The sequence below is a fragment of the Drosophila serrata genome, unplaced genomic scaffold, assembly GCF_035046125.1.
Source record: "Drosophila serrata isolate PLE 108 unplaced genomic scaffold, ASM3504612v1 contig_125, whole genome shotgun sequence".
Classification (NCBI taxonomy): Eukaryota; Metazoa; Arthropoda; class Insecta; order Diptera; family Drosophilidae; genus Drosophila; species Drosophila serrata.
The window spans coordinates 342,175-354,954 of NW_028257023.1; the positions used below are offsets into that span (position 1 = coordinate 342,175).

Below are 12,780 nucleotides of genomic sequence, written 5' to 3' on the forward strand. Positions count from 1 at the left end.
TATAATTTATATTGTATGGATTCCAATTCATAGAAGTTCTATCTACAAGGGTATATAAACTTCGGTGTGCCGAAGTTAGCTTCCTTTCTTGTTTTTTGATTATATATATCCTCCTGGGTATATCCTATTAATCCCTCGATGTCTTTCCATCGCTGTCACGGTCGCCATGTCATAGGATAACTCCAGGGTTTGATTATTGTTAGGTTTTTATTTAGAAGGAGCAGCTGAGGTGCCGCTCCAACGATCAAAATGTATCTGTTCTTTTACAATAGTTCTTAAGTCTAAGTAAGGCTAAGTCTCGTAGCTGTCGCAGGCGGCGGCTGCGCTCTCAAGTGGAGGCGCGAGGGGTATGCATATGCGGACCGTTTGTTATAATTATGCTGCTCTAGCACTTTCTGTATGCGGGCTAAGTCATAACGTCGGTTCATATTTCGGCCACTTAGAGTTTATGACCGGGACTTGGATTATATAAACACTGCAACAAAGTGTTACAGTGCGCACCCTTTAAGTACTCTCGGTACAGTGGGTATTCAATATATGTGCATACTACACATGCATACACTCAAATGTTATATAAATTACCGAAATTTATTAAATCAAAAAAATACCGACATGATAGTATAATAATTTTAAAAATGTTATACTAAACTGATATGCAGTCTCCAAAGACCGCACAGCGGTCTATCTTGAGCAGAGTTTCGTCCAAGCATACGCATTTAAACATAAATATACTTGGCAAGCTTTGCGCTATTCTGCGCTAAGCGACAATTACCACATATTTACAGAATTTTGACACAATTTTTTATGAATTGTTCGTTGTGTTTCTTAGAGAAAATCAAAGGTTTCTAAATAATTGAAAAAAGTATTGTTAAAAGGCTAAAACATTTCAAAATAGCTAACTATTTAAGTTATTTTATAGCTATACTACAATTTCGATTGGCTCCTAAATTCTAAATCTAAATAAATAAGTGTCGAACTTATAAACCATTTCGAAAATACCAAAATATATAAAATCATAATGGATCCATCCGTTTTAAATAAATTTATTTTGACCTCTGACCGTCTGAGTCATTTCAATTTGAAATTCTGCAATCCAGCAGCGCCTATTCCATCTCAGTATACGTGTTAAATTCATCTTAACCAAGTCCGTGCGCTGTGGGATAAGGTAGAGAAGGAAGCGCTTGTTCAGCGCTGATTTCACTCGATTTTGAGGGCGGACGCCTTACCTACTCTCAAGACAATATATGAGTATTCATATTGGAAGACTAAGAAGTCGCATTGGTATAGAGTATGGATCTTGCGTTTGGAGCCCTCAGTACAGCATCCATAGAAAACGCATCGAATCGGTTCAAAAGAACTTTTTACTTTTCGCTCTACGCAGTTTAAATTGGAATGCAAAGCAAAGATTACCTTTCTATTCTCATAGACTCCTCTTAATCAACTAACCGACCATAGCCAACCGTTGAACTATGCTTGGCATAATCTTTATCTATAACCTCATTCATGGTGACGTGGAAAGTGCCGATGTGTTGAGTTAGCTTAATTTCCACGTATTGAGTAGAAATACTAAATCTAAAATACTAAATAAAAATCAGACAGGAGAAGACCCAAGGAGGGCACAATGTATAGTTAGTAGTACGATTAGCAGTAAGGATAGCGTTAGGAATAGAATTAAAGACAGGAGTTGAAGCAATACACGGCGGAGCCACACAACGGATTCAACCCACACACACGGCGGAGCCACACACGGCGGAGCCACACGCGGAGGAGCCACACACACAGCGGAGCCACACACGCGGCGGGGCCACAAACGCGGCGGAGCCTCACACACGGCGGAGCCACACACCTCACGGCAGAGCCACTGTAGTTTTTTTTTTTTTTAATATTTGACTTTGTTCATGTTATTTTAGATTAGAAAAAACACCTAAAGTAACTAAATGCTTAGAACTAGGAACGGGACAAGGACCCATATTGTGCGGTACGGCCGCAAAGCAATGCTTCGCACAATTGTATGCCTCTTAGCCCGTCCGCTCCCTTCTACCCCTCTCCAGCACTCTAAGGGCCTTCATCACCTTTGCAGAGAAAGTAGCTGCCGCTTCCCACATCCTTGGGGTCTCGACCATCAGCGGCACCAGCGTATCCACCCTGATCTTAGCTCCTGCTACCTCCTCCAGAGTGGCCCTCTCATCGTCGAATCGACGGCACTCGAACACTATCCGCACTCCGGGGAACCATACTCATCTTCATGGCCGAACCTCTTGAGGTAACAACGGAAGCAGCCATGTCCGCTCAGCACCTGGGTCATGTTGGGGACCAGCCTGTGCGTCCATCGCCCTTTAGACGAGGCGTCCCACTTCGCCTGCCAGCTCCCGTAGCTCCATCTTCTGCAGCGCTTTCCGCCTCGGCCTTAGTTCCGCCTCCCGGTCCTTCATGTCCTTGCAGCGTGCTCCGAATCTCCACCTTCTCGCGGACCAGCTCCCTCAGGGGGACCATGCCGGCTATCCAGAACGGCGTCGTCCGAGACCGTCCTGAATGCGCTTGCCACCCTAACAGTGAGAGACTTTGTCTCCGCTCGTCAGCAGCTTCCTAGGGATCTGCTTGGGCCCTCTAGTGTTGAGCAGTATGCGGACGAGACTTCCTGCCGTCCCACTGGCCTTCTTCTGGGCATACTCCAGGTGCTCCCTGAATGACAGCCGTGTGTCGATTAAGACGCCGAGGTATTTAATCGCACTTTGCGATCTGATCACGGCTCCTCCGACCCGGATCTCGGCCGTTTCCACCGCTTTCCTGCTCGATATCAGGACTGCCTCTGTCTTGTGCGCCGCTAGTTCCAGGCCAGCGCTCGTAAGTCATGCCTCGATCGCTTCGTTCGCCAAGTCCTCCGCATTGATGCGCTCCTTGGCGGTTGCGACCACTGCCACGTCGTCGGCAAACATGGCAACAGTAGTACCACTGGGCATAGGGAGTCGCAGAACCCTGTCGTACATGGTGTTCCAGAGCAGGGGTCCCAGAGGGGACCACGAGGGACTCCAATGTTCGGTTCCAGTCCGCGGTGTTGAAGGCTTTTCTTATGTCCAGCGTTACCACAAGACAGTATCTTTTGGAGCCGCCATTCCACTATTCTTGCCCGAGATGGCCGAACGGGCTATGTCCTTGACCATCTCAATGGCGTCGAGCGTGGAACTCCCTCTCCGGAAACCGAACTGGCTCGGGGAAAGACCTCCGGACTCCTCGATGGCAGCAGGCAGTCTGGCTGCCACGATCTTCTCGTATACCTTGCCAGTGGTGTCGGTGAGGCAGATCGGCTTATAGGGGGACGGCTCCCCCGGCGGCTTGCCCGCCTTGAAGAGAAGCAGTAGCTTCTACCTTTTCCACCTCTCTGGAAAGATTCCCTCCTCCAGGCACTTGGAGTACATTGTGGCGAACTCCCTCTGGTGCAGCGCGATAGATAATTTTAGAGCCCTGTTGGGTATGGCATCCGGGCCCGCCGCCTTCTTGTAGCGCACGCTCCTTTGCAACCGGATCACCTCCTCTTCCGAGCCACTGTAGTGTATGCACATATGCGCTATTATTACATTACATAAATATTAAGCGGCAACACTTTGTTGTTATGCCAATAAAGTACATAGGGCATTGCCTTTGTCACTCAGCGACAACATGCCAAGTGCCCACACACATTTCAAGTGCAAACGTAATATGATATGCACTCTTAGCATTCACCAATTAGAGCCGAGTCAGCATGGTTCCCCACACTGACTGCTTATATGCATTTGTGCATGCATAAATATCTCTCTCTGCCCATTTTGCATATTGTTACTTAACTTATATATAAAATATATAAAACGGCTGCTTTTATCGCTGCGTCGACAGCTAGCAAGCCTGAGCCTAAGAAATATAAAGAACATTCGAACTGGCACAGTCAATTACGGATTTTATCAACACTGCATCAATGCTTATACCAGTATTTGATGGTAAAGCAGAAAACTTAACGAGTTTTCTCGATGCATTGAAGATCGTAGAATCAATAACACAAAGAATAAGCTATTTTAATAATAAAAACAAAGCTAAAAGGTATCACCAGTAATCTAGTCGAAAATGACTATACTCTACTATATCAGAAGTCATTTCCGGACTAAAAAGCAATGTCAAAGTCGAAACTGTAGAAGTATTATCAGCCAAGATGATGAATCTACAGCAACGCAACAAAATTGCTAACCAATATACATCAGCGGTTGAGCAGATGACAAAAAGCTCTAGAAAGTGCTTATATAGCGGACGGCCTAACCCTTGAGTTAGCCAGAAGTTATACTACACAGTCTGCAGTTAAGGCAATGACAAAGAATTGCGCAATTCATAAGGTAAAACTTATTATGCAGGCTGGCACCTTCAACACCATGAATGATGCCATATCCAGGTTCGTAAATGGTTGCACGGAAGCAACTGGACAACCAAATACTGTCCTTTATTATAAAAATTATCCACAGCGTGGTGGTAACCGCAGACGTGGAAGTTTCAGAGGAAACTTTCGTGGTCGTAATAATTATTACAACAACTACAACAGTTCCAATTATAACAATCATGGAAGAGGTCAATACAGAGGAAATAATCGAGGTCGTGGTAACTTAAATCGAGGCCACAGAAACACCAATAATTATGTGAGAGTAGCTCAAAATACATCGGGAAACTCTCAAGACCCTTTAAGTGCCCAACAGTAGAGAATGTAACGGTTCACGCAATTAATCTCAGTCAGAATATATTTGTTACTTTTATTTACGTATCTACAGGAAACGAACTGGTGTTTCTAGTAGACACGGGCGCAGACATTTCAATAATCAAAGAGAATTCTGATGCCTATCATCACATAAACTTTAACTATATAATAGATATAAATATATATATATATAATAGATATAAAAGGAATAAGTCAGGAGATTACCAAATCAAAAGGATTAACCTCTATTGAGATACAGACAACTGAATATAAAATCCAACACGACTTTCATATCGTCGACTTACACTTTGCTATTTCATGCGATGGCATATTAGGAATCGACATCATAAAGAAATACAACTGTCAATTAAACTTCAAGCCATCTGAAGATTGGCTTATAATCAGACCCGATAAGCTAAAATTTCCAATTTATGTGCCAATAGCATACAGTTCTGGCAACAACTCAATACTTCTGCCAGCAAGATCCCAAGTTATTAGAAAAATTCAACTAAACTCCCAAGAAGACAGTGTATTGATTCCAAACCAAGAAATTAAACATGGTCTTTACTGACTGAATGACTGTCGAGCTACGAAGTAGTCAAAACTAACAATGAAAATAGAGAAAAGTCTGTATTATCTCAACTATTAAAGAAGATTCCTTAACAATTTAAGTCACAACTCTCAAGCTTATGCACCAAATACAGCGATATATTCGGATTGGAAACAGAACCAATCAGTACGAATAATTTTTACAAACAGAAACTGAGATTAAAGGATGATGAACCGATATATGTCCAAAATTATAGAAGCCCACACAGTCAGGTGAACGAGATACAGGAGCAACTCGGGAAATTGATCACCGACGGAATAGTCGAACCTTCTGTATCTGAATATAATAGCCCATTATTACTTGTCCCCAAAAAACCATCCCCCGATTTGAATTCAAAGAAATGGCGATTAGTGATTGACTATTGTCAAATAAACAGAAAATTTTTTTAAGGATAAATTTCCGCTCCCTAGAATTGATGACATTTTAGATCAACTAGGGCGAGCAATTTATATTTTATATTTTTCGTGTCTTGACCTTTTGTCAGGATTCCTCCAAATTGAACTCGAAAAAAGTTCAAGAGATATAACGTCATTTTCAACGAGCAATGGCTCGTATCGTTTCATCGATTACATTTCGGTTTAAAAATAGCGCCTAATTCATTTCAGAGGATGATGACTATTGCATTCTCTGGATTAGAGCCTTCACAAGCATTCCTTTATGTGGATGACTTAATAGTTATAGGTTGCTCCGAAAAACATATGCTTAAAAACTTAACAGATGTTTTTGAGAAATACAGGAAATACAATCTAAAGTTACATCTAGAAAAATGTTCAGCGCTAGAAGTTTTGTAGCTTTTTGCAATTATTATAGACGATTCATTGAAAATTTCGCCGAATATTACCGGCACATAACAAGATTATGCAAAATCTTGAATGGAGAGTTGAATACCTAAACGCATTCCAATACTTAAAAACCAAACTAATGGAACCAACATTATTACAATACCCCGATTTTAATAAAAAATTCTGTATAATTACGGATGCAAGCAAACAAGCATGTGGAGCGGCTTAAACTCAAAACCATGATGGACTCCAACTTCCCATTGCTTATGCATCTAGAGCTTTCACCAAAGAAGAACGTAATAAGTGTACTACTGAGCAGGAATTAGCTACAATACACTGGGCAATATTACATTTCAGAGCATATATATATGGAAAACATTTCCTAATACAAACAGACCATAGACCTTTAATATACCTCTTCTCAATGATCAATCCCAGTTCTAAACTGACACGTATGAGGCTTGAATTAGAAGAATATGATTTCTCAGTTGAGTTCTTAAAGGGTAAAGACAACTATGTAGCTGATGCGTTATCAAGAATAGCCATCAACGACCTACAAAATATAACTGGCAATATTAACAAAGTCACTACAAGATATCAGAATAGACAGAAAATCCGCGCGGAAAATAAAGAGAAAGCATTGCCTACGCAATCTTTAACTACAGCTTCTAGGCCCAACGTATATGAAGTCATAAACAATGACGAAGTACGTAAAGTAGTGACATTACAAGTAAACATGGCAGAAAAATTACTGCAAGATTTAACCCAATGGAATTCTAGACTTAGGTCCATTTTTCCAAAGGCTTGAACTGCAAGCCGGTATAAATAAAATCAGCCAACTTAAAGTGGGGGAAAATATCTTTAAATATACTTCAATAGATAATTTCAAATTAATGGGCAATAAAATATTGAAAACATTTAAAGTAGTGCTACTCAACCCGGTGACCCTAATAAATAAACAAAAAGATAAAGAAGCCATTATGTCTAATTTCATGACGATCCCATACAAGTAGGCCATATTGGCATTTTAAAAACTTTAGCAAAAATCAAAAGACATTATATTTGGAAAAATATGACTCGTGATATCACAGAGTACATTCGAAAATGTCAAAAATGACAGAAAGCTAAAATAACTAAACAATATAACAATATAATATATATATATATCTATACTATTATATAAAGAGGAAAGGTTTGATTTTTTGTTTGTTTGTTTGTATGAATTGAATAGGCTCCGAAAGTACTTGGCAGATTTGAAAAATTCTTTCACTGTTGGAAAGCTACATCATTCCTGAGTGACATAGGCTATATTTCATTTAAAAAAAAAATAGGCATCCTTATTAAATTACGATAACGTAATCCAAGGTGTTAAAAAAATATCAAAAAACTACCTTACATCTACCGCCCTCTACAGGCAGCCAGCTGAATCAAAGCATTTCCTGTCAAACATTCAAAACATATTGAAATAAGGAATTGGAGATAAAAATTTTATTTTTTTGTTAAGGTTCAGTAAGAAACGAAGTCATGCCACCCAAGAAGTCGAGTTTGGGTCGTCGTAATCGCAATACAGAAGCAAAACGTAAGATTACGACTATGACTGACGAAGAACGGGCCTCCATCCGAGAGACTGAGCGGCTGAGAGCAATGCAGATGCACAAGGAAGAATCAGAAGAAAGACGAGCAGATAGGCTTGAGAGAAAACGATTGAGAGTTAGGCAGTCGCGTTCTACAGCAATCGATTTGATTCACTCTCAAAATAATGAACGAGACAGGGCAAGGGTAGCTGAAGCGCGTTTACAGCTTGCAGAAGATCAAAACCTGCTGTCGGGAGCAGAAGCAGCAGATTTAATATTAGCATGTTTTAAATCATTATTTGTAAACAAGCGATCAGCTGCAGCAGAAGCTTTCCACCTCATAAGCCGGCATGAAAGCTCTTCCGCCGCAGCTCTTCTGTTTGGTTTATCTATTCTCTCGTTTCATTCGCTCACTTACGTTGAAACTAAAAACACACAAAAACTTTGTAACCAAACCACACACAAGCACACACAAATTAAAACATAACTAATTTTACGCCAACACAAAACAAACCCCTCGCTAAATCAATTCGCTTAATAGGTGGCATAAATAAATGCCCTCCTCAAAACACCTGCAATACAATCTTCTTGCATTCAGATATAATCCAACTATTGATTACAGCTCGAATCGAATGTCGTTATTGGCCGAATGCATCAGGTCTGCATATACTGTCAGGCCTCTTCGATTGAATCAGACGAAACTTCGGTCCGAGGAATATATCCATTTGCGGGATGCTGTGATGAATGACCGTAATACAACCAACGTTGGAAAGCTCACGATTTTGCCATCCTCATACATAGGTAGTCCACGCCACATGCATGAATATGCTCAAGATGCCATGGCATATGTTCGTTGCTACGGCCGTCCAGACTTATTTATCACCTTCAAATGCAATCAAGCTTGGGACGAGATAGTACAGCTGTTATTTCCTGGACAATCGTATAGGGATAGGCATGACATCACAGCCCGTGTTTTCAGAGAAAAGCTCAAGTCACTGATGGATTTTATTGTGAAACATGGAGTTTTTGGATCTGTGCGGTGCTGGATGTATTCAGTAGAATGGCAGAAGAGAGGATTGCCGCATGCGCACATACTGATTTGGCTGTATGATAAAATTACTCAGACCAAATTGACGATGTGATATGCGCTGAGATTCCATGGGCAGAGGTTGATACGGATTTGCATGAAGTTGTCATCAAGAACATGATCCATGGCCCATGTGGTACCCTCAACCCATGTTCACCATGCATGGTAGACGGGAAGTGTTTCAAGCGATATCCTCGAGCATTTCCAGCCAACACCGTAACAGGGGACGATGGATATCCTCTGTATAGGAGACGGTCAACTGAAGATGGAGGGACTTCGGCAAATTTAAAAATGAGAATTGGTGATATTGAGGTAGACAATCGTTGGGTGGTTCCATACTCAACACTATTGTCAAAATCATACAAAGCGCACATCAACGTAGAATATTGCAATTCCGTGAAATCGATTAAATATATCTACAAGTACGTGAATAAAGGCAGCGATATGGCAGTTTTTGGTGTTCAGGCAGAAAATGGTGACAACAATACAGTACGAGTTGTAGATGAAATATCTCAATACCAGGCTGGAAGCTACATATGCAGCAACGAGGCTGCATGTCGAATTTTTTCATTCCCCCATTCATGAACATTTGGTTCACTTGGCAGTCCATTTGGAGAATGGTCAACGTGTCTATTTCACAGAAAGAAATGTGCAAGAAAGAGTCCTGAATCCGCCAGCGACAACTCTGACTGCCTTCTTCACCTTATGCCAGGAAGATGATTTTGCCAGAACCTTGATGTATTCAGAAGTGCCCTATTAACCATAATATGCCCAGCAGGTGGTCAACTAGCTCATATACCGAGGATACCGATGATCCAAAATGATATGACAATCCCATTTAAACGGATTCAATTTCCGGTAAAAACATCTTTCGCATTAACAATTAACAAGTCACAAGGCAAAACCTTCGAATTAGTATGGATCGATCTGCGAAAGAACTGTTTTACTCATGGTCAACTGTATGTTGGTCTATCGCGAGTCGGAGCCAATGAAAATTTATTTATTTATTTTGCTGCCACAAAATAAAACATCAAATATTGTTTACAGAGAAGCTCTAACAAAATAAATGTATTTTCTTTTAGGGTTATGACCTCAATAATTGAAAAAAAAAAACAAAAAAATAAAGGATGAATATGTGTCATATTATTATTATTATTATGAATGTGTTAAAATTGACAAATCTAAATGTAATGTTTAATGCCCGTGCGAAGCCGGAACGGGCCGCTAGTATATATATATATATATATTTATATAATGTTTTCGACGGATGTAGCGCTTGCTCGGCAGAAGATACTTTTATTAGCGCCATCTGTTGGACGATCAAATGTCGAAAGCGTAGGTCGGCTAGGGCACGAAAGATCGGGTGAGAGAGCAACAGAGGCAGTTGTCAACGGTCTCCCCGTTTCCCCGCTTTCACATTGGGTTACCGCCACTTTTCCGGCGTCATCTTCCAGCATTCCATTTTTGGCTGCTGAAGTGTAGTGTCGCCTATCTTTTTCGACTGGCGGGCAGATTTTCGATTCAAAATATTCACGAGTGTTTAAAGTGCCAAGAATAAAATTTTGCTTATTGGCCACCGAGCCGCGAACAGAAGGTGAGGGTATAGATGAAGGAAGAGCATAGGCAGCTTGAATTTATTTGGCTGCAGTTTGTACCGCTCGGCGGCCCCAGAAGAGGAGAGGGGCAGGCTAAGAAGCGACGCCGGCGCAGCTTCTGGGAGAATTCAAGCGCCTGGAGCTAAAGTCCTGGACGAGGACATCCCCGTCGCCCCGCTCGACAGAGCTAGGGGAAAATATTCTTTTTTTTTAATTTATGTGGTTAAAGGAATAATTAGTTGCCGACTGCTGTAAATCGACCTCTGTCCCCCCTTTGGGAGCACAACTAAGCAAGAGATTTGTTAGCAGCCGTACGAGTTTTTATGCCAGAGTCGGCGTAGGCGTAGATTTCGGCAAAGCATTACAATCAATCTCATGTAATTTTTTGGGCCGTTTTGAACTCGCCGCCGCGATCCGATCCCGGTCAATGTATGGTTAATTTGAGCCCCATGCCCCATCGTGAAGAATAATTGCGGATAAAGGGAATTTTCGAGCCCCGCGCGGGCGGGGCGCGGGCCTAATGCGTCGTTTTTTTTGCAGTTTTCCCCCGATCTTCATATTCACTTTTAGGGCGTCCCCTTTGGATGTGAATTTCTCTTTTTTTTGCATGAGTCATTTCCTCCCAATTTTCAGTTAGCTTCCGAGGAAAGCGCTTTCATCGGTGGAGATATGAAAATGGTGAGTGTTGCGGTAATAATTTAAATAATTTCAAGTAAAACAAGAAAGGAAGCTAACTTCGGCACGCCGACGTTTATATACCCTTGCAGATAGAACTTCTATGAATAAAAAACCATACAATATAAATGATATATATTTGTGTTAAAAAACAATGAAGTAATACCTGCTTTCATTGTATTCACCTATACATATTATATTTTCAGTTTTACATTCAAAGATTTGCATTTTTCCTCTTCATCAAACGATCGTTTGTATGGCACCTATATGATATAGTCCTCCAATTTTATGAAATTTGACACAAAATTTAAGACTTATATAAAATGGCTATACCTCAAATTTGATGAAAATCAGCTGAAAACTGAAAAAGTTATAAATTTAATTGTATTAATTTCTCGATCGTTCCTATGGGAGCTATATGATATAGTAGTCCGATTTTCATAAAATTTTATGCAAAATTGTAGTGTATAGTAAAATGGCTATATCTCAAATTTGATCCAATTCTATTGAAAACTAAAAAAGTAAAAATTTTGTTTGTAAAATTGTTCCGATCATTCCTATGGCAGCTATATGATATAGTCGTCCGATCCGGCCCGTTCCGACATATATACGAGTGAGAGTATATAGAAGGCTAACTACAAAGTTTCATTCAGATAGCTTCAAAACTGAGAGACTAGTTTGCGTAGAAACGGACAGACGGACAGAAGGCCAGACGGACAGACGGACAGACGGACATGGCTAGATCGACTCGGCTGTTGATCCTGATCAAGAATAAATATACTTTGTATAGTCGGAGGTACCTCCTTCACTGCGTTGCAAACTTCTGACTGAAATACCCCTGCAAGGGTATAAAAAGGAAATAAATTGAAAACAAGAGAATGTCCCAAATCATGAGCCGTTAAAGAAAAAGAAGAAAAGAAAAAAGAAACGAAAATTTAACCGAACCAACGGCGGAAAACGAAGAGGGAAGAGGAAAAACAAATGAACGCCGATACATAAGGCGATTGCGCTTAAGGCTATTTAAGCTGAGAGCTTTTATGCTCATCCATATCTGCTTGTTATTTTTGTTGTTGCAACATGTACATGTATGTTGATTTTTAGTCAACGTCAGCAGGGAAAGCGAGAAATAATATCTTCCTTCAACTTGCCTTAAATTGCTTTGCCATTATTCCTTATTAATGTCCGAAATCGAGTTAAAGGGCGTATACCTATTTATTACTTGTATGTTTTAATGCTTAATAGCCTATCAACGTTCTCTATTTTAAGGAATGAATTTATATTTTTATAGGTTTAAATAAAATTATTATGTTTTAAATTGTCGAGAATTGGCCGCAGCTGGCATGCTTTGTAATACAGGGTAGCACTTATAGAAGGGGTCGCTCAAGCTATATAGTGCTGAGGATGGAAGCGACCATAGGAAGGGTGGGCAAACTAGGGCCTCCAGAACACCAGAAGTGCTGAGAAGGGGCAAGTAAGCCAAAGAGAGATCAATTTTTCCTCAACTTTTATTTATTTGTTGTCTGCATTTCTGTCCCGGTATAAGCTTGTTGTTGCACACATTCATTTCTGTTTAAAATTATGCAAAGGCAACCCGAGATCCGAGCAAGACCATCACCCCCGTAGCCGACGAGCCGAAGCCGGAAAAATATCTTGCGTGCGCTCAGATCTTGAGAAATATTCTCTGAAATATTCATTTGTGAGTGTAGCGATTCGTTACACAGAGTCATAGTGGACACTATTGGTCCC

General features: G+C 40.8%; 2 protein-coding genes across 3 annotated transcripts in view; one reads left to right on the plus strand and one right to left on the minus strand.

The window, feature by feature from the left end:
• LOC110188788 (uncharacterized) overlaps window positions 1–12,780 on the minus strand; it is a 108,866-nt gene that overhangs the window by 81,182 nt on the left and 14,904 nt on the right. The window lies entirely within an intron of this gene.
• Window positions 1–12,780, plus strand: part of LOC110188499 (uncharacterized) — a 53,116-nt gene that overhangs the window by 15,611 nt on the left and 24,725 nt on the right. The window contains exon 2 of one of the 2 annotated variants that reach the window (XR_015270174.1): window positions 8,300–9,905. The exons of the other annotated variant lie outside the window; for it this stretch is intronic. The gene's annotated coding sequence lies outside the window, so the exon portion shown is untranslated. Of the gene's footprint in view, window positions 1–8,299; window positions 9,906–12,780 lie in introns of those variants that run through there. 2 annotated transcript variants of the gene reach the window in all.